Raw genomic sequence first — 21,694 nt, forward strand, 5'->3', positions numbered from 1 at the left:
TCGTGCCAGACTTCTCCAGACAGCCCAGCCACCCCGTCACGAAGAAACTGCTCTGCGGCTGCACCCAACACCTTCACCACCCGGAACCCGCAATCCTCCTCCATTTGGTTTCCTTCCAAGGCTCCTGCCCGCGGACAGTGATTGGCAGACCTCGTCAAAAACGGACCCCAAGCCCAACTTTGCAACGCTCCCTCCGCGCAGCCCCCGCCTCCTTCTCCTCAGGCCGGCCGCGTCTGGGCTCCAGCCCCTCAGCCTCTGGCGCGCGGAGGCCCCGGAGCCCGCGCCCCCGGCCCGGGGCCTGCGGGGGGCTGCAGACAAAGAGGCTGCGGCGCCGCCGCGGCCGCCCGGACCGTCCCCTCGGGGACGGTTCCGCGCCCCCCAACCCCGCTCTCGCGCCGCCGCCGCCTCGCCTCACCGGTGGCCCGGGGGCCCGGGCTCCCGAGCCCGCCGCTGCAGCCGCCCGACGAACAATAGCAGGAGAAGGCGCCGGCGCCGAGACTCGGGCCCTCTGCGGCTCGCGGGCCCGCCGGCTGCTGGCGGACTGACTGACTGACTAACCCACCGGCGGAGGGAGGGAGCGAGCGAGCGAGTGAACGAGCAGGCGGCCCCGGCGCGCGCCCTCCCGCCTTCCCTCCGTGAGGCGAGGCCGCCCGGCCCGCAGCCAGCCAGCCCGCGCGCGCCCCTCCCCCTCTGTTCGCCACAACATTGTAGTAAATTTCTATTGGTCGGCAACTGAGGGAGGGAGGGGGCCGGGCCCGCGGCCCGTCAGCCCATTGGCTGAGGCCAAGTTCTTGGCTCCTCTGGTTTCCCCCCTCCTCAAGGCCGGTAAGGGCAGGGGAGGGGAAGAAAAAGAGGGGGGGAAAGGCAAGGAGCTGGCCGCGTGTGCGCAAGCGCAAATCGAACTCGCTCTGGAGTCCCGGTGTTCCTGGCTCCTGCAGCACCCACGTGGGGAATGAGGTAGGTAGTGAACGCGACCGAGGTGAGGCCCTTTCCGCCCGGAGGAGGCCCAGGTAAGAGTCCGAGATTTGAAAGCCTCAAGGAAAAGCCGAGGCTGCCGTCAGGCTGCAGCAGCTGACTGCCTACTAACGCACCTCATGACCTTGGGTAAGTCACTCAGCTTTTCTGGGGCTCAGTTTACCCATCTACTAATTCGATGATCTCTAGGCGCCATTCCAAACCTGACATTCGTGGAAGCTTCACCTCTCCTGACAGCTGTGTAAGGCCTGAAACGGACGCCGAATGTTGTGGCCATGCCAAGATTTCACCTGTCTTTTGCATTTAAGGGTCTCCTAATTCCACCCTGGCACCCTCAAAATCATAAAAACTTAGCTTCCGAGATCTGGGCTCCAGCTGAACTTAGGGTTGCTCTGACAATTGCCTGATGTGCCTTTATTTCCCTTCGGAAGTTTCAGAGGCCGCTTGACCCTTCACACTCCCTGCCAGGCTGGTCTCTGAACAGGCTGGGACCCCACAGAGTAGAATGAAGGCTCATGTTTTAAGCACAGTCCCTAGATGGTAAGATAGGTTCTGGTATTCCCATTTTAGAGATGAAGAAACTGAAGCAGAGAGGCTTAGACCTGCCAGGATAAGAAGCTGGGCAATCTGACATCAGAACCTTCCTATGCCAGCTTCACTGTCTCCTGGTATCTGATCACAGGCCCCTCCCATCCCAGCTCAGCCTCTAGAAACAGACACCTGCTGGGTTCAATTCTCAGCCTCCAGCCCTCCCTCATTGTTTGGACTTCTATGTGTCAGTTTCTAACCCCATAAAAGGGGATAATCATAGTTCCTACCTCATAAGAGTTATTATAAGAATTAAATCAGTTAAAATATGTAAAGGGCTTAGAATAATGCCCAGCTCATTGTAAGATCTACATAAGCGTTAATTATTACTGCTATTTGGAAACCAAAATATGGACTGAGAGGTGTAGAGCGGGCTGACATAATACTATGTTTGTTAAGCTCTCAATTGTTGTCAACACTGAGCTGAGCACATTACACGAATTATCTGTCTTAAACATCCTAAGTGAACCACTTGAGGACTACCTGACTACCCTATCTAAACCAGCCTCCACCCACACACCCTTGCCCTGATTTTTAAAAAGAGTTTCTTTTTAAGTAATCTCTACACCCAACATGGGGTTCAAACTCACAACCCCAAGATCAAGAGTCACATGCTCCACCAACGGAGCCAGCCAGGTGCCCCCCGCTTTTTTTTTAAGATTTTATTTTTCACCTTGCCCTGCTTTAATTTGCTTCATAGCCTTTACTTCTTCCTGACTTTCTACATATTTAATTATTTATTGCTCCTCTCAATAAATGGTTGTGGTTTAGATCCACTAAACGGCAAGCTCCAAGAGAACAGGGATTTTGTCCCTCTTATTCATCTCCCAGAACAGTGCATACTCAATAAATATTTGATGAACAAGTGAACAGATTATCCCCATTTTATATATAAGGAAGCTGAAGCTTAGTAAGGTCAAGTGAATTGGCCAAGTTCATTCTGTGAACAAGAGGTGAAGCACCTATTTTTGAATATTCTGGTCCCCTGCCTCAGGTTCTCAGGTTAAGCCATACTTTTGATTCAAGGAGCTCTAGCCCTACCATGTCTGTGCCTCAGAGGCTTCCTTCATATTGACCTGGAAATCTGGTACCTGAAGACCAATCACCAGATGGCTCGCCATGACCACTATGTTATCCAGCAAATTCAGATTCATCAAAACCAATATTCTCTATGCCATGAAGTGCTAGCCAATGATACATCATATTTAAGGAAGCTTGTTTGGGTGAATGGAGTGTGTAGTATTTACTAATCGTCACCCTGAAAAAAAAAAGTAGGAGTTTCAGGCTAGGAAAAAACAGCTACACTAAGGCAGGTGTAAACCACTCTTATATTCAGAGTGCTGTGCAAAACCCCAAAAAAACTGTTGGCGCAGGCTTTAGAATATCAAAGACCAGGAGTGCCTGAGTGGCTCAGTGGGTTAATTTCAGCTCAGGTCACGATCTCACAGTTCATGAATTCGAGCCCCACATGGCTGAGCCTGCTTGGGATTCTCTGTCTCCCTCTCTCTCTGCCCTTTCCCTTCTCCTTCCCTCTCCCTCCCCCACCCACACCCCCCCCACCTCCTCTACCCCCCCCCCCCCCCCCGCCATCTCAAAAATAAACGTCTGGGGAAAAAAAAAAAAAGAGTATCAGAGACCTGAATTCCAGTCTTCCTTTTTAATTCTCAGCCTGGACATGAAAGGACTTTGTAAAGTACTGTGCATGCATGACTGGTTTTGTTATTAATTAGGTTATACACATCACCTATTAGGCAAAGTGCTCAATCCCTGAGTGTAGCTGGGCCCCCCCGCATAGTAGGTAGTGGGGGGCTAAGTAATGCCCAATCTGAAGGCAGAGAAACTACCCATACCCATATGCCCATCTGCCCTCTAAAAAGACTCCTCCACAAACCAGACATCTAGTTCTAGTTCACCCTGCAGAGGCAACCCCTGGGTTCCAAGGGTAAAGGTCCCAAGCACCATCCCTGAGTCTAATTTTCTAGGCAGAAACTCAGCTCCCTCCCTGCCTGCTCCATGCTCACATCTGGATGGCGGCTGTGCCATGCTCCAAGCCCCAGGTTGGGGTCTCCAGGGGCCATCTCTATCCCGCCTGCCAGCTGAGCCCGCCACTGCCTCCTCCACCACCCCTCCTGTTCCTTCCTAGGGAATACAGACCCTGCTAGCTGCCTGTCAGCCCCTGGAGCGGTCAAGGGCACTAAGAAAAAAGAGGAAAAGACGGCATGAAAGGGTCTTAATCCTTTCCCACTGCAAACTGGGCTCAAACACCAGCTGCACGGGAAAGGGTGAAATTAGATGGTGAAATTAGGTGGTGACCAGCAGGGAAGGCCAGGGAGGGTTATATGGGGCCTCCGATGACCTGGAAGAGATGAGATTGGGAGAGAGTGGGGGTAGCGTGGGGGAACAGTTGGAGTCCGAACCATTCCCAAATCTGGGACGTGGGCGGATTAGGGACACAGCTGGCCTTACGCCCCAGTGATAGGGCTCATGGAAAAATATGTGTCTGTTGTGGGGGGTGGCTTAAGATGAAGAGGGCTTTTTGAAAAGCTGGGCCCACCAGGAAAGTGTTCTCATCAGTCACTATTGAATAAAAACCAATCCTTGTAACAAAAGTACATGAAGAATAGTTGTCTTTCCATTCTGCCCATGGTCATAACATTGCAGTTATTTAGACCTTTTAAATACAAATGGTAAACAAGCTATGATAAGGCAGGAAAATTACTATTCATACAATGGTATGACTTTATAGGCAATTATTTTTAGTAGTAGTATTTGAATTGGTCGTAGAAAATATAGTTAAATAAGGGGCACCTGGCTGGCTCAGTCAGTGGAGTGTGAGACTCTCAATCTTAGGGTTGTGAGTTCGAGTCTCATGGTGGATGTAGAGATTTAGTAAAAATAAAATCTTCAAAAAAAAAAAAAAAAGGAAAAAATATAGTTCAATAAAAAGAAAAAATTAAATCATCATAAACCATCAATCAGAAATAACCACCATCGGGATGCCTGGGTGGCCCAGCTGGTTAAGCATCTGAATCTTGATTTCAGTTCAGGTCAGGATCTCACAGTTTGTGGATTTGAGCCCTACCGCAGGCTCTACACTGAAGCCTGGAGACTGCTCGGGATTCTCTCCTCTCTCTCTGCACCTACCTCCACTTCTGCGCACACACACTCTCTCTCAAATATAAATAAATAAACATTAAAAAATTTTGAAAAAAAGAAGGGCACCTGGGTGGCTCAGTTGGTTAACATCTGACTTCAGCTCAGATCATGATCTCACGTCTGTGAGTTTGAGCCCTGTGTCGGGCTCCGTGCTGGCAGCTCAGAGCCTGGAGCCTGCTTTGGGTTCTGTGTCTCCCTCTCTCTCTGCCGCTCCCCCATTAGCATACTCGTGAGCACACACTCTCTCGCTCTCTCTCTCAAAAATAAACATTTAAAAAAATTTTTTTACTTAAAAAAAAAAAGAAAGAACCATCAATATTTTGGTGGGGGACTTCCCTTCTAGTACCTTTTGTTATACATATACTTTTTTATGTGTATTAAATTAAATCATATGAAATTGCTGATTTTATAAGTTAAAAATGATCAAATAGCAGCCATAGCGTATACTTCAGCCTAATGTGGTTTTTTGTGGGGTTGTTTGGGTTTTTTTTGTTTTTTTTTGGTTTTTTGTTTGTTTGTTTTAGATCATACTGTTTTGGAACTGACTTTTTCACCTAATAATATACTGTATTGTGACATTTAACAGTGCTCTCAAGTGGATATACCATAATTTAGTTAAATCTAAATGTTGGGCATTTAGGTTATTTCCCATTTTAATCTTTTATACTCAATAAACATCCTTTTATCCAACCATACTCATGATTATTTTTTTTTAGGATACATTGACTGCAACATTTTTTTTTTTTTTTAACTGTAGCACACAGGTCTGCCTGTTCTGGTCATTTTTTGAGATAAAGGCAAAGGAAATCAGCATATGCAGTAATTTTATACAATATCTTATCTTTTGTATTTGAGCAGGCTTTGACCTCTTTGACACAACCACTTTGCTTACAATAATTGCATTAAGCTCAGTCCTAACACAATAAGAACAAAAAATGTGATTGAAATACATACATTGGAGTTGGCAAGTTATGTCCTTTTTGCTGTGGAGACACTCCAAGACACGAGCAGAAGGAAAGGAAGTTGAAAAGGTAAAAGAGGACCCAGTAGACGGCAGCTAAGATACTCCTCTAGGCCTCTAGGTTCACAGAATCTTAGAACTGGATAGGCCCTTAGAGACCATCAAGCCCAAGCTGCTAACTTTTAAACAGATTGGGAAATGGGTACAGAAACTGGAAAGCACTTGTCCAAGGTCACACAGCAAAGAGTGGCAGAGCCCAAACTTGAATGCAAGGCTTCTGACCCTGGATTCTGTGGTTCCCTGCCTTCTTCTGAGCCCGCCTACTTTTCCCTTCCAAAGCTGCAATCCAGGCTAAATTCTACAGCCATAAAAACCTAGGAATGTCTAAAGCTGGAAGGGCCCTTAGAGATCATTTATTTTTTTATTAAAAATAAATTTTTTTAATGTTTATTTATTTTTGAGAGAGAGAGAGATGGAGCATGAGCCAGGGAGGGTCAGAGAGAGAGGGAGACACAGAATCTGAGGCAGGCTCCAGGCTCTGAAATGTCAGCACAGAGCCCAATGCAGGGCTGGAACCCAGAAACCGTGAGATCACGACCTGAGCTGAAGTTGGACGCCTAACCAACTGAGCTACCCAGGCGCCCCTAGAAATCATGTATTAATAAAACTAATGATAACAGCATTTATTAGGTATTTACCATGCGCCAGGCACATAGTAAGTACTTTATATGCATTTATTGCATTAAGACTCACCGCAATCCTACAAAGTAATATTACCCTCAATTGCAGTTGAAAAAAACTACAGCCTAGAAATGTGAGGTGATTTTCACAACCTCACACAGCTTAAACTAGGCCCGTCTGATGCCACTGTCCTCTGCTGTGCGCTGCTTTCATATCACTCTCAGAAGAGCAGTTTGGAAATATGAACGAGCAATACCAACATCTGTCCCAGGACTCCAAGAAAAGGCTGTTGTGACTACTTCTGACTACAGCCCTGGGACATTCAAGGAGGGACTCAAGGATCTGGCCTCCAGTGACCCTCCCCAAACCCCTTCTCTTGCCAGCTGGAATGAGTCTAATGGCCCTGATCCAGCAAAGCCTCCAGCTCACTCAAGCTTAACCCACTAATTCTCTCTCCCCGGGACCAGGTATCTTCTAGGTCTAGAGGGTTTCCCAAAAAACATGGGGAAAGACTCCGTGCCACCAGCTAGCCTGGCCCCTTCTAAACCTGTTAAAGTCAGCCTGGTGCAACCCTCACCTAGGAGAGGGCAAAGGAGGAGTTACAGGGAAGCAGGCAGGACTGAGCATCCCCTTCGTGTAGTCACTGGGGATCACGGAATAAATGAGATGGGTCCCCTGACAATAAGAACAATCGTCATTATCATCATCCCATAAATGGGTGATGGTAAGAAGTTAGAAGGCAGGCAGACCTGCGTTCAAATCAAAGTTCCACCACTGAGATGCTACATGAGTCTAAGCAAGTCACTTCTGCCCTCTTCCTCATCTATAATATGGGGGAAACATGTGCCAAACGCTGTGTGCTAAGTACTTTTTATTGCAGTATGTCACTGAACTGTCACAACGGTTCCTTGAAGAAAGCATGACTGTAATTCCCATTTTACAGGTGAGAAAGCAAAAAACTTACCCATGATCACCCAGCTAATAAGTGTCCAAGTTGAGATTCAGATCCACCTCTGCCTGGCTTTACTGCTAGTACGCTTCTTACAGTTTACAGATTGCCTGCATTTCCACAGTGGTCATTGTACTAATGCCAGCAAAGATATACGGCTCACTCACCAGGTTCCTATGTACCTTACCCGCATTCTCTTAGTTGAGAATTTCCAGCTTTGGAAACTGAAGTCAGAGCGATGAGGCACTTTGCCCAATGTCATGTAGTTAGGGAGGGCTATAGTTGGGAAGCCAAGTTTGTCTGACTCCAGAACCCTATCCTTTGCCCACCACGCTATCCTGCCTCTCTTTCCAGTGAGGCCAGGTAGATGTCTTTATCTCTGACAGATGAGAAAGCTGAGGCCTAGCAAGAGGTAGTTATGTGCCTGTAGTGACCCAACAATCAAGCAGCTAAGCAGGGACTTGAACGCAGGCTCCGGAGTGTTAAACCCAGGATTATTTCCTCCACCCATAATACTGTATCCTGACCATCAGAAAATGCCCCTGTCCACTGGATATTTAGAAAGCTTATACCGAGCTTCCCCAGGGGCAACGGGGAACCCCTGCTATACCAGGCCAGGCATAGAGAGCTAAGGGTATGGAGGAGAAACTTTCAGGATACTACCTGCCGAAGACAGCGGTTGAGCTGGTAGCCCAGATGCCCCTAGCTTTGGACACCTCAGTCTTGGTCTGCCTAAGGGATGGACCCACAGCTGGGAAGGGGGGAGTTACAGAGGAAGCTGCCTGAGGCCTGGGCTTCCCTGACTGGCATAGCTTTCTGCTGTGATTTCTGCTGAAAAACAAAGAGCTCAATCCTCTGGGCCTATGTGCTAATTACCAATAATGACATAATAACCATTGTGGGCCCAACAGCCAAACAGCCCCAACTAGAAATTCTGCATAGCTCAGGCTCCGGAACAAAAGATTTGGGTACTCCAAATGAAACTGATGCCCTGGCAGAAAATGTCAGAAGCAAAGGGCTTTAGGGTTGACCCAGACAAAGTATTATCTGGCCAATGGAGAGGATGATGGCCACTGAATACAATTATTTACTGGGAATTATTTATCTGCATAGCATGGTGCCAGACCCAGAGAGAAGAGGCTTCATGCTTTCATTAATTCACTCCACAAATATTTATTTAGCACCTACTATGAGCCAAACACTTTTCTAGGTACACGGGAATAACACTGAACAAGACAGACAAAAATCACTGTCATCACTGAGCTTACCATTCCAATGCAGGGGACGGGGGGTGGGGGTGGGGGACAAACAATAAACAAATATTCCATAAAATATAGTATGTCAAAGGATGATAAGTGCTATGGAGAGAAAAAAGTAGGCCTGGAGGGAAGATAGAGAATGTTCGTGTTGTGGTAGGAAAAGGTGTTACCATTTTAAATATGAGAGGAAGGTCCTTTCTAAGAAGGTGACATTTAAACCTTCTTAAAGGGGCAAAAAAATTAAAGGGGCACCTGGGTGGCTCAGTCGGTTGAGCGCCAACTTCAGCTCAGATCATGATCTCACAGTTCGTTGAGGTCAAGCCCCACATCCAGCTTGCTGCTGACAGCATGGAGCCCACTTCGGATCCTCTCTTCCCTCTCTCTTTGCCCCTCTCCCACTCATGCTTTCTCAAAAATAAATAAACATTTAAAAAGATAAAAATAAACAAAAAAATTAAGGACATGAGAGAGCAAGTCATGAAAGTATTTGGAGGTAGAGAGTTCCAGACTGAGTGAATAGCAAGTGCAAAGGCCCTGGGGTGGAAGTGTGCCTGGTATATTCAAGGACTTGCCTGAGATCATAGATCCAGTCATTAACAGGGCTGGGAGAAGAAAGGAACCATACACAGACTAATCACCCACTGTGTACCTGAACTCTCTTAAGCCTTAGGAAACTCTGGAGGTAAAGATCACCATCTCACAGATGAGGGAGTGAGACCCAAAGAAGAGAAGTAACTGATCGACATCCCACAGCTAGAATAGGCAGGTCTGTTTGGCCCCAGCCTGTTGGTGCCTCCCTGCTTCTCTTCTCTATGTCTTGCCCATGCAAATCCTAAGTATTTGTTGAGTTAATTAAAGAATGAACAAATTAATTTCTCAAGTCATGCCCTTCCAATGAACTGCTTGCTGACTGGCCTTCCTGTCTCTACTAATCATAGAATAACAACAACAATAATTCCAATGTGCTAGCTGTGGACTGAGTATTTTACCTGAATTACCTAATTCAGCCCCCCTTAGGTAATCTTAAGAGAAGGTGCTAATATTTTTCTCATTTTATTAGTAAGAAAACTAAAGCTCACTGAGGTAGAACTCACTAGAGGTCCCACAGCTGGTAAGTGGTGAAGCTGGGATTTAAACCGAGGTCTGTCTGCTCCCAAATCCCTTCTTTTAATCCTATAATATTAGTAGAAACCTCTGACATCAATCCATCCCCTTCCTTTTATAAACCAGAAAACGGAGGCTCAGCAAGGGCAGGTGAAGAGCTAGGGAGGGGGGCAGCCCTCCAGCCCCCCCTCTGCCCCCCCCCACCCCCCGTCTGGCCTCCCTCCTACTCCACCACATGGGGGCTGTGGACCAGGTTTTCTTTCCTGTGCCTGCCTGTTTCCCTGCCTCTGCAGAAGTCTTGTTGTCCTAGCTCCTTGAGGACGGTTGCAGGGAGCTTACACTCCACCTCTGCCCCCTCAGCCTTGGCCTGGGTAATGCAGGACCCTTCCTACTCTGCCTTCCCAAAGTGCTTGCAGTGGCATTAACCAGTGGCGGCTGCAGAAAGGAAACTGTCCCCGTGAGGCTCCTGGAAGAGAGACAGTGCAGGCTTGGCGCCAAGAGGGCAGAGGTGGGCTGGGAGCAGGGGCCAAAACCAGGCTGAGGGTGAGGCTAGAGTGTTCCAGCCAACCAGAAGAGGGGGGAACGGGGGAGGAGGGTAAAAGATCCTGAGCCTCTGGCTTTGAAACCAATTTACTGGGTGTCATGTGTTCAACCAGAAACTGTATCAAATACTTCAAGTCCCTAGACTGGGAAGAAACAGGACAGAAGAAGGTTCTGGACAGCATTTATGACAGCATTAATACTTCGTACCGACCACTGAAGCCTCATAGTGCTCAGGACTGAACTGAGTGCTTTATCTACATTGTTGTTAATCCTCACAGTAAAATCAGCCCCGTTTTACAGCAGAGGAAACTGAGGCTCAGAAAGGTGAAGTGACAGCCAAGGTCACCTCATCACACTCATTCATAGGGTAGTGCCACAAGGGCCCGGAGACCTGGGTTCCTGCTGTGTGACCCTGCACCATCTACCACCCTCTCTGATTTGAGGCTCTTGCATGTATACCAAAAAGGACTTGCTCAGAAGCCTTTATTATAAAATGCAGGAGGCTCAGGGATCCAGTTCTGCCCAGACTAGGGGGCCTCCCACAGATACAGGACATCACACGTACTCTCCTTCCCATCACCCCAAAAAAAAGGGCCTGGGGATCATCTTCCAGGGGGAAAAAATAAAGCCACAGATTTTCAAAATATTTGTCCCTGTTTCAAGGCTACTGCTGGCTTTGGCCTCCAGCCAGGAAGGGGCCCCTGAGATGGGGAGTTGGGGGGAGCCCAGGCCTCAAGACTGAGAGTCCTTGGGCCTGGGGCCAAGGGGGGTGAGGGGCAGGAGGGGGCGAGCTCGGCAGTGAGCCAGGACCCCTCAAGAGATTTGGGCTTGTTTCTTAATCCTTTCCTCCCTTTGTTGGCCACAGCCAGCTGCCAGGAAAGTGGGGGGGTGGGGAGGGAAGCAAGTGGGCAGGACCAAGGAGATTGAGGAATCCAAATAATGATGGCTGAACTGGAGCTCCTTTCATTGGTGCCCAGTACAGGGAGACACTGTGCAAGGCCATTGGTGAGGATTATCTCATTGAAACCACTGCCCCTCCACGTGAGGAGGGCCTGCTGTTCCTTTTACTGAGGTGAAAACTGAGGTGCAGAGAGGGCAGGTGACTGAAGGTCGGCCATACAGCTCATAAGCGGCAGAGCTGGCAGGGAACCCAGGTTGTTGACTCCCATGAGAGGCAGCCACTGGGATTGACTGGGGTGGGGGTGAGGTGGGGGAATAGGGGGAGCAGGGTGGAAAGGGCCCTAGCAGTCTCAGGAAAGCCGGCAGTTACGAGGGTGATCACCCCCAAAGTGACTGTCCCCAAAGCCCTGTATGATCTGGGCCCTGCTCCCCTGCCCAGCCTCAACTCCTGTCACAGCATCGCCTCTCCCTTTCTGTTCCGGCCATACCAAACTACGGTACAAACGTGCCCTGAGCACATTACGTGGCTTTAAGCCCTCACACATGATGTTCCCTATGCTTACAAAATTGTTCTCTCCACTGCCCGCCTAGAGAGCTCTTGCTTACCCTTCAAATCCCAGCTCAACTACCCAATGCCTAGAAGGAGTTAACCACCCACTCACCTGAGCTCACGCAGAAGTGCTTCAAGCACCCAGAGTGGCAGGAACCCCACCTGAGTCATCTTTGTGCCCCTAAGAACCCTGCACACAGTCAGTGCTCAGTAAGTGTTTGTTGTCTCTGAGTGCGTTTTATCACTGAATCTTTGAGGCAGGCAAAACAGGTTTTCTTGTCCTCTCTCTCAAGGCTCAGAAAAGGAGGGCAAGAGAGAGGGAGTGACTTCCAGAGGTCACGCAGACATTCAGTGACGTGACACTGGTAGAGCCGGAAGCCAGGCCTTCTCTGCACCACACAGGTCCCTGCCTGGCCCCCACCCCAAAGAGCCCCCTCATCCCTGCCAGACCAGCCAGGGTCACCACAAGGGGCCCCAAGGCAGGAGTGGGGGACGTGGGCCCTGGTGGCCAGAGGTCTTGCCCGAGTGTCCAGCTAAGACATAACTGCTGCCTGCAGGAACCGACGCAGAGGGTGACAAAAAGCAGACAAGTGGCTTTATCCCCCAACCCCTCTCGGACTCGTCTTCCTGGGTGTGTCCCTTAGCCAGAGACCCCAGCAGGCCCCATCCGCCCCACAGACCCCACCTCCTTCCTCTCCTGCCTGCCCACTGCAGTCCGTTATCACATCCTGCTGGCTCGGCCTCCTAAACAGACGTGCTCCCCATCCGATAGCTCAGTCCCAGGCCCCATTTCAGCGTCCCTCATCTGGAGAGTTGCCCCTGCCTCTCCTCTCCCACTAGTCCTCCGAATCAAGCGACCCTCCCCAAATATGAGCCTGATCATGTTCTTCCCCGGCTTCATATCTGATGGCTCCCCACTGCCTCTGGGACAAATCCCCCTAACTCTCCTGAGCCTGTCCATCTAGCTGCATTCCCACAAGGGCAGGTCATGACTCTGTACCTTGGCAAAACAGTTCCTTCCACTAGGAATGCCCTTTCTCCCGGTCTTTGCCTGAAAAGATATTCACGGTTCACATTTCGGTGCATCAGTCAAAGGTGGAGTTGGTAGTTCTGTGTCTTTCTCCCCATCTAGACTCTGAGCTAGGACAGGGCGAGGAGGCAGAGACCACACAGATTGATCTCTGTGCCCCATGCCCGGCACAGGGCCTGGCACAAAGTGCAGAAGAATGAAAGCAGATGGGTAGGAAAGAGAGGTGTGTCCTTACTTCCAAGAGGCCTCTTCCCTCCCTTCACCCACTGGTGTCTTTCAGAACCTGTCAGACTAGGTTGCTACCTGCCTGTCCCCAGCAGGCCCCTCCCAGACCTCATCTCCACTATCCCAAGAGGGATATCTTTGTAATCCTAAAATAACACCCAAAGCTATAACTATAATAATAATTACATTGCTCAGCATGTACCTCATTGCATTATTTAATCCTCACAAGGACTCTAGGAGGTACACAGGTTCTTTTATTATCCCCATTTTATAGATAAGGAAACTGAGATTCCAAGAGGTTAAATGTCTTGCTCAAGGTCACACTGGTAAGCAATAGATGTGGAATGCAAAGCCAGATCTGTTTGACTCTCAACCACTATGCTATCTGGCCTTCTCCTGCTTTCTGGTGTCTCCTCTCTTCAAAACTCTTACAGCACCGGCCTGGGTGGGGTACACTGTGTGTACATGTGCTTGTGTGTTCAGCAAACAGTCCTATAGCCCTCACCAGCCCTGTGCTGAGCACTGGAGATAGAGAAGAATCAGGCATAGTCCCTGCCCCCTTAAGAATTTGGGTCTTGGGTTGAGCAGACTTGGGTCTGAGCTCCAGGTTTACCCCTAAATAACTATGTGAGTCTGGGTAACTCACTTGATTTACTCAGTACCAGTTCCCACATCTGCAAAGCAGGGACCATAATGCCTGGATTGCCAGGAGGACCAGATGAGATAATGCATCTGAAATAGCATATAACAACCCACCTAGCATATGAGAAACATCTGAAGGCAATAATACATATGATGACTAGAGACTCCCAGGATCCCAAGGCCAAGATGGGATGTAATTCTCCAGGGCCCTCCCTTGGAGCCTCCTCAGCCCGACCCAAAAGTAATAGTGATAATAATGCCTGATCCACCCATTCGCTCATTAAATAATTCTTCCAGGGAAGTGTTCTTTATTAACCCTCTTTTGTAGGTGAGGCAACCAAGGCCCAGAGAAGGTAGGTTACTGAATCAAGTCACACAGCAAAAGAATGGAACCTACTTTCACAGTGGGTAGAGCCCAGCCCTTAGCCCAGGCCCTGGCCAGACTGCCTGAGAGTCTGGGGCTCCTGACTCCTAGATTCTAGTCCCGGCTGGGTGGGAAGTTAAAATAGTAGAATGGAGGTAAATAAAGGTATACTTTACTTAGCCCCCTCCCAGAAAGAGCTCAGGACTGGGTGGAAACCAATAATTACCAAACAGGGCCCTGTACTGGGCACTTCTCACCGGCTCCTTCCCACACCCATGTGGGGGAAGTGTTATGATATGCATGTTGCAGACGAGGTCTCCAAGACAAAGAAGTCAATGGCTTGTCCACTGTCACACAGCAAGGTTAGTGGCAGTACTGGGGGGCAGAGTCCCTCCTCACCCCTCCCTCCTTCAGCCCCAGACCTTCCCAGCTGCCCCTGTCTTCTGATGACACCTAGAGGTTCTGTCCCTCTCTCCCCAGTTCTAAGCAGAGGCCCTGCGAAGGCCCTCTCTCTGCTGATTGAAGGCCCCACCCTCAATTCAGAGGACCCAGAGCTCACTTAACCGAGCCCTGGCCCTGAAGGAACTCACAGTCTAGTGAGCAAAGACAACACATTTCACTGAGCCCCTTTGATGTTGGTCACTTTATATCCATTAGCCATTTAACCCAATACAAAGCACATTGATGGGGCAGAGTGACAGTGATTGAATAAATATGCTCATTCGTTCAGAAATATTCATTGAGTACATACTACATGCCATTATACCCTGGATGCTGGAGATATAACAGTGAACAGATAAACAAAAATCCCTGCTCTCAGGGGTCTTACATAAAGAAAAGAACAAACATACTGTGTCAGGTAGACACTGAGATTCCCATTTTACAGACATGAAACTGACATGCAAAGAGCCACCCAGCTACCAGGTGCAGAATGAGGATTCTATTCCTGACCAGTCTGGCCCCTAAGACCTTTGCATTGTGTTACGTGTCTCAAAAATCAGCCGGTGTGTTAAGCATCTGGAGAGAAGTCAGCTGGTTGTGGTAGGACCCAAACTTCACAGAATGCCCTCCCTCAGTTCCTCCACCCCTACTGCTGGGCTCCCTTTACACCTCCCAGTGGCCTCCGAGCTACAGGACATGCATTAGAATCAAGCCCCAGAGGCCGTCATTTAGCCAAACCAGTACTCACCCAGCAGCAGCCGGTCGGGGTCATACAGCCCGTCAGGGAGAAGTCGTGGAGCCATCACCGCAGGGGCACATGGAAGCAAAGGACAGAAATGAGACACAGGCACAACTACCCAATAAGCTCTTTGGGGCCCCTCTTCATCCTGAGCAGGGGGAGATCCTGCCTCTGCCTCTGTATCTGCCTCTGGGGTTCTGCTAGGGCAGGTACCCTGTTAGTCAGCAATCTGATAATCTGATATTGCACCCAGAGCTCCTCCTAGGACCCAGCCCACTGGAGGCAGCAAGATCCCTCTAGACAAATATTAACTCAGCACCTAGGTGTTGGGGATACAGGATGAAAACAGACATGGCCGCTGCCCTCATGGAGCCTATGGTGCAGTGAGGAGGAGATCATGTAATTTACGAATGGATTACAACTGTGTGAGTGCTTCAAGGAGGAAATTTAAGAACCCAGGCTGGGGGGCACCTGGGGGGCTCAGTCAGTTAAGCATCTGACTTCAGGTCATGATCTCACGGTTTGTGAGTTCAAGCCCCACACCAGGCTCTCTGGATCCTCTGTCTCCCTTTCTCTCCCTCTCTCTCTCTACCCCTTCCCCACTTGCTCTGTCTCCCTCAAAGTAAATAAATAAACTTAAAAAAGAACCGTGGGTTCAAACCCTGGCCCTCACTCACTAACTTTGTGACATGAGGGTCCAGCTTCTCTGTGCCTCAATTTTTTCTCTGTAAAATGGGGATTGCATTAGTGCCTACCTCCAGGGCAGTTGTAAGGATTAAATGACTTAATATATAAAAAACACTTTGCACAACGCTTGGCACACAGTACACTGTTCATAACTGTTAGCTACTGTCATTACAGGGAGCTGGAGGCATGGGTTTTGGAGGGACCTAGTGTGGGCCAGACCACCACCTACCTGACAACATACAGATTAAAAGAGACCATAGAGGTGAAACTCTGGGCCCAGTGCCTGGCACATGGTAACCAGACAATAAATGGTGGTGGTATTCTTAGGGCTGTTCTCTAGCACATCCCCAGGGTACAGCATCTCAGCAGAGGCTGTCAGAAGTGCCCTCTCCCCACAAACGCAACCCAGAACTGCAACTCTGGACTGAAAAATAACCAGCATTCTCACCTGATGCTACAAATACCTCATCTCCCTTGACCTTCACAATGACCCAGGAAGTGGACCAAGGCAAAATTATTCCTATTCCCATTTTACAGATGAGGACAATGAAGGGAAGGTACTCCTCTCTCTTGGGTGTGTCACTTCATATCTCCAAACCTAGGTAAGTGGTCAAGCCAGGATCCCAACAGGCATCTGCCTGGATTTTGTTCTCCAGGTCTCCCCTTGTGTTTCCCCCCCAGTGCACAGCCCCACACAAGACTTGGAACCTCTCCTGCATCAGTCCCTTCATCTGAAATACTTACAAATAGCCCAGGATCCAAGCTGTTCCTGACCCCAACTCTTCTTCCACAGGCTCAGCCGCTGCTACTCTGACCCTGCCTCTAACCTTTTACCCCATCACCAACTCCAGCCACAAACCCATGGGCCAAGGAATGTCTGCACACAACTACTAAAATCCATGTTTTACAGATGGAGAAACGGAAGTCCAAAGGTGGGCCACATATCCAAGGTAGCCTTTCGGTGCCCAGCTCTTATACCTTGGCAGTAGTCGGGTGCGGCTGGCCCTCTGAGGAAACCTTGGGTAGGGTCCTGACCTGCAGGTTGCACCCTCCGCTCTTCTCCCCCCCACACTGGGCCTGGTGGGCACCTGCACAGCCTGGCCCCCAGTTCCCCAGCCTAAATATCCCAGAGCTCTGAGCACACCCAGAAAGAGTCAGACAGGTTCCAGAGGTAAAGTCTAGGCATCATGTGAGCCTTGGTACCTTCCAGGTGGTGGCCTCCCCTTTCAGTTGAGTCTGGGCTTTGGAGTCAGACAAACCTAGATTTAAATCCCAGGCCAGCCACTTCCCAGCTGTGTGACTCTGGTTAAGTAGATTCACCTCCTTAAACTCCTAAGAAATAGGAATAATACCTATTCCCTCATGGGGTTGTAAGGATATTAGCTAATGCTGCATATTAAAGGCTTAGCACAGAGTGCTGTGGATAGTAAATGTGGCTGTAATTATGATTAGAGAACACAGGCCAAGAACAGGACATGAAGGTCCATCACACTCTACCTTGCCCTTGCCCCATTCTTTCGCCTCCCCCTCCTGTGGGGTGGACTAAGCCCCAAAGCATGTCCTGGAGGCTATAATAATGGGTGCTGCAAGACCCTTTGAGGCTCTAAGCTCATCTCCCCTTCTCATGTCACACAAAGAGAAACTGAGACCCAGGGAGAAAAAATGGGCCCACAGACTATATAGGAATAGAATCCTGCCCCCTCTAATAAACATCAGAATCCCAGGACCCAAGAAAAATCTGAAAGCCCCACCCTCACCAGGGAACAATCATAAAGACCCATTCTGCAAGCCCCCAACAAATCTCAGGCCACCATGACCTTTGTGGCGAGCCCTTTGTGGGTATCCTGTTTAGCTCTGTGGCTAGCAGACCCATATGTGGTGCTCAGGAAGGGCTTAGGGACAAACCCACACAGTTCCTCTTCGGTTCCACAGAGAAATTCTGCTCAGGCTCCCCCTCCAGAGGTGTCTCCTTGCATCTCCCTTCCTCACTCCCACCCTGGCCTCTGTCGCACCCTGCAGCAGGGGTCCCATCAGCTGGGTGCAACCCCAGCCAGCAGAGCTCTCAGCCTCCAGAGGCCTGTACAGCGTCAGCATCTTCCCAGCCAGACTGGGATGTTCCCGCCCAGCACAGCCAGCCAGGCTCCTCCTGGCTAGGGTCCACTCTGCAGAGGGGGTGCTGGCCCTGGCCTGCCAGGGGCCCCACCCCCACTGGCCTAGCAGGTGGGGCAGCCTGGGAGCCCTGGGAGCTTCTCTTGGCACTGCAACCTACAAGAGGGAGGCCAGCCTAGTCTCGGCAGTGCAAGGATGGGCTGATCAAGAGACAGATGGGTGTGGTGCCTCTTCACCCCACAAGCAGGTGCTCCACCTGCACCGCACATTGCTGGGCCTGGGCAGGCCCTGCCTCCTAATACACAGAGGAAACCTCAGGACCTCCCCACTCCACTCTTAAAACACCCCACTGGCCGACTCCCAGACCAGCTATCGTTCTGGTCACTGCACACTTATTACCTCAGTTGATTCTGCTGCTAATGCCTGTAAGGTCTGGATTATTGGAGAAGGAAGAACCTGGGACTCAGAGAAGTGAAGTGATTCATGCAAAGTCACACAGCAACGTGGCAGGGCCAAGATTTAAACGCAGTTCTGCTGCATGCAAAGCCTACAGGGCACCAGATGTCACCTTTCCTTCCACCTCTCTGCTCCCTAAAGCTTCTGGATCCCCGTCTTCCCAAACCTTCCACCTCTCTCCGCAAAGTCTCTCCCTCCACAGTGCTAGTCAGAATTAATCATTTCCCACCTCCTGGCTGCTCTAGCACCTTGTTTACACAACAGCAGCAGGGTACAGGAGTTATTTCTGAGGTGTCTGCCTCACTGGCACTCAGAAAGGCCTTGAAGGCAGGGGGTGAACCCAGTACATGCTCCTCAGACCTGAGAGTCTGTCACCCCAAACTCCACCCTCTCCCTACCCCCCTGCAAAAGTCCTCTGACCTCCTCCTGTTGATCCCCTCCCCACCCCTAGCCTCCTGCCCAAGCCTGTAACTGGGGTGAAGGTAGGGAGCTTGCTAAAACCTCAGGGGCTCTGTGCCAGTGCTCTGGTCCCTCCCTCTCCCCTTCAGTAGCTGAAGGTGTGACCCAGACCTGACACCAGCCGGTTCTCACAGGGACTCCCAGCTGCCCTCAGCACCAAACCCGGCCAGACATTCCCCAAACCTTCTCCTTCTGGAGAAAAAGGCTCTAGAAGCAGAGAAAGGGCTGCCTTCAGCCCTAGTCCGGGAACTTGAGGGGTCACATTCAGCCACTCCCACGTCAGGGGACACTGTGGGCCTTGAAATAACCCCCCCCCCCCAACCCTACCGGAATAGTCCTACCCTTCTCCCCTTCTGGGGCAAGCTAGGGCTGAGGTCGGTCTGGACAAGTCCCCGCCTCCAATTTGCCAGAGGGGAGAACTCTTGTTTTACCCCCAAAGAAGTGGGGTCTGCCGGAAAGTAGAGGTTAGGACGAGAAAACTCCCGGGGAAAGACTGAGAACAGGGACAGGAACACAGAGGAGAGATGAGGGACACAATGAATCGGGGAATGAGAGCAAGCAGGAATCTGAGAGCGATAGAGAGACTGGGGAGACCAGAGACAGAGGAAAGTCCCCGAGACCAAGCCTGGAAGGGAGCGTGTGGGCCGGGGCGGTGACGGGAGGGCCACCCTGGTAGGCAGAGCTGGCGCCCCAGCTCTCGGGTCCCTCAGTCCGGAAACCCGAAGTCAGTTACGTAAGGGGCCGGGCGCGGGGTTCCAGGCCCTGGGGGCCCCCTCCCGCTGCGCGCCGCCCGCCCTCCCGCTCCGGCCAGCGTTGCGGCGGGCCCGGCAGGAGCATGCGGGCCGGACAGGGCGGGGCTGGGGGGGGCACCTGGGGCCTCAGCAGTCTGCAGACACCCGCCCGCGCGGACCTAAGCCGGGACCCCCGCGCCAGAGAGGCCGCCACTGCCTGGGACCGCCAGCGGCAAGCGTCCACCCCCCGACCCCCCTCTCCTCTCGCCCGCGCTCCTCCCCGCACCCTGAACTTGGAGACTTCCAGACCCCTGTGGACCCCCAGTTCGGACCTTGTAAGCCAGGACTCCTAGAGACCCTCTCCCCTGACCCTTAGACCCTAGTCTCGCCCCTACCGGGGCGTCTCGGGCCCTTGGGAGTGGGTTCATCTGTCCGTCACCCCGTCCCTCCCGGGGACCCAGGATCGTCCCCAGACGGTCCAGGCTCACCTGGGCCGGACGGGGCGGGGACCTGGCCGGGCCAGGCCGGGCCGCGTTCTCGCTCTCCGCCGCTCTCGCCCTTTAAGAGGTTCCTGCCACTTTGCCCCGCCGGGGGCCTCCACCTGCACTGACAGGGCAACTCTGGAGTGAGGCCCCGCCCCCGACCCGGGAGACCTTCTGATTGGCTCAAGCAACTGCCAATCGGCGGGGCGGCGGAGAGGACGGTGCCGAGAAGTAGGAGCGTCGTCGCAACCGGGAAAGGGCTCGGGCTGCAGGTGCGGCCTGACCCGGACGCCGAGCTCTTGAGCGGCCCCGGGTTGATCCGAAGGCTCAGGGGAGGACTGAGTAGGGAGCTCCTGGATTGGGTGGTGTGGTGTCTGATGTCATACGGCAGAAGTATGATGCAATTTGTCACGTGATGCTGCTCCTAACCTAAGGGCTGGAAGGGTGGTAGGAAGGGAGTTGGTGGTAGGAAACCTAGGGAAGTGACCCTGAAGAGTCTCACCTGGATCACCTGTCTCACCATTTAGCCCTGTGTGACCTTGAGCAAGTCACTTCTCTGAATCTGAGTTTCCTCAACTATAAATCTTACAATACTTTTCTGAGCATTGGCGGTATACGTTAAGTGCCAAGCACACGTTTGGCACAGAATAGGTGCCATATATATATATGGGGTTTCCTGTTCCTTTCATCCTTTCATCTTTCCACTCTTGTCAGAGACTTTCGCCCTCCTTATGGTCCATCCCATCAGCACTGGGAGGGGCTTACGTGGTCACTGGTCCACGTCCCCTGTCCCCTCGCTACCTCATTTTTGGGCAAATGGGCAAAACTGAGGCCCACTGAGGCTAAGTGGCTTCCTGGGAGTTAAGTAGTCCTCGTATTAGATGAGCGCTGGAAGCAAACTGCCTTGTCTCAATCCACAGCGCTGCCCTTACTTTGGGCAAGCTACTAACCCTCTCCACGCCAGTTTCCTCCTCTGTAAAATACAAGTATTTTCCTCAAGGGTTGTTGTGAGAATTAAATGAAATGATCCATGTAAAGTATTGCCAGTCTCATAAGCATCCAAAAAGTGTTAGCATTTATTATGATTACTGACGTTAATATTATATCAAGGTCATAAATTAATGTATTGCCCCGGCCAAATTCACTGCAGCTTCCGAGTCCGGTCTTGTTTTAGGCATCAGGGCCCTGGTCCCTGCCTTCAAGAAGCTCACAGTCTAGCAGGGGATCTGACTGAGCCCCTAGATCTAGGGGATGCTTTCTGAAATCGGTGGGTAGGCTCCAAAGCACCAGAGAAGCTTTAGTTACTTTAACCAGAAATCTGGACACTTGAGACCTTTTCAGTCCCTGGCCCTGTAGACTGCATGGGGAAAGGTGACATGCACATGCAGGCTCCCAAGCGTGTTGACAAACCTTTCACTTGCCCACATTTTCACCTGCCCACTAGGTAGTAGTAATGCCCAGTGGTTAAGAGCTCGGGCTTTGGAAGCATTTGAGTCTGGGCTCAGCGATTCACCACTGCAAGTCACTTTCCCTCGGGGATAAAATGGGATAAATAATAGCCCAAACTTTGTATAGAGCTGTTGCGAAAATTAAAAAAGAGAATGTGAAAGTACATATGCAAATACCCAATAATGCATCCAGTATTGTTTTTTAATTGATCCCA

General features: G+C 50.8%; 1 protein-coding gene across 20 annotated transcripts in view; it reads right to left on the reverse strand.

Annotated features, from left to right (window-relative positions):
* Positions 1 to 20,272, reverse strand: part of EPB41 (erythrocyte membrane protein band 4.1) — a 202,643-nt gene extending 182,371 nt beyond the window's left edge. For 3 of the 20 annotated variants that reach the window (XM_058718333.1, XM_058718354.1, XM_058718351.1), the window contains exon 1: positions 416 to 631. The gene's annotated coding sequence lies outside the window, so the exon portion shown is untranslated. Of the gene's footprint in view, positions 1 to 415; positions 635 to 15,116; positions 15,174 to 20,037 lie in introns of those variants that run through there. The other 17 variants (XM_058718335.1, XM_058718348.1, XM_058718336.1 and 14 more) reach the window with 11 other exon arrangements.
* Between the last annotated feature and the right edge of the window lie 1,422 nt (positions 20,273 to 21,694).

Source organism: Neofelis nebulosa, chromosome 2, assembly GCF_028018385.1.
Source record: "Neofelis nebulosa isolate mNeoNeb1 chromosome 2, mNeoNeb1.pri, whole genome shotgun sequence".
Classification (NCBI taxonomy): domain Eukaryota; kingdom Metazoa; phylum Chordata; class Mammalia; order Carnivora; family Felidae; genus Neofelis; species Neofelis nebulosa.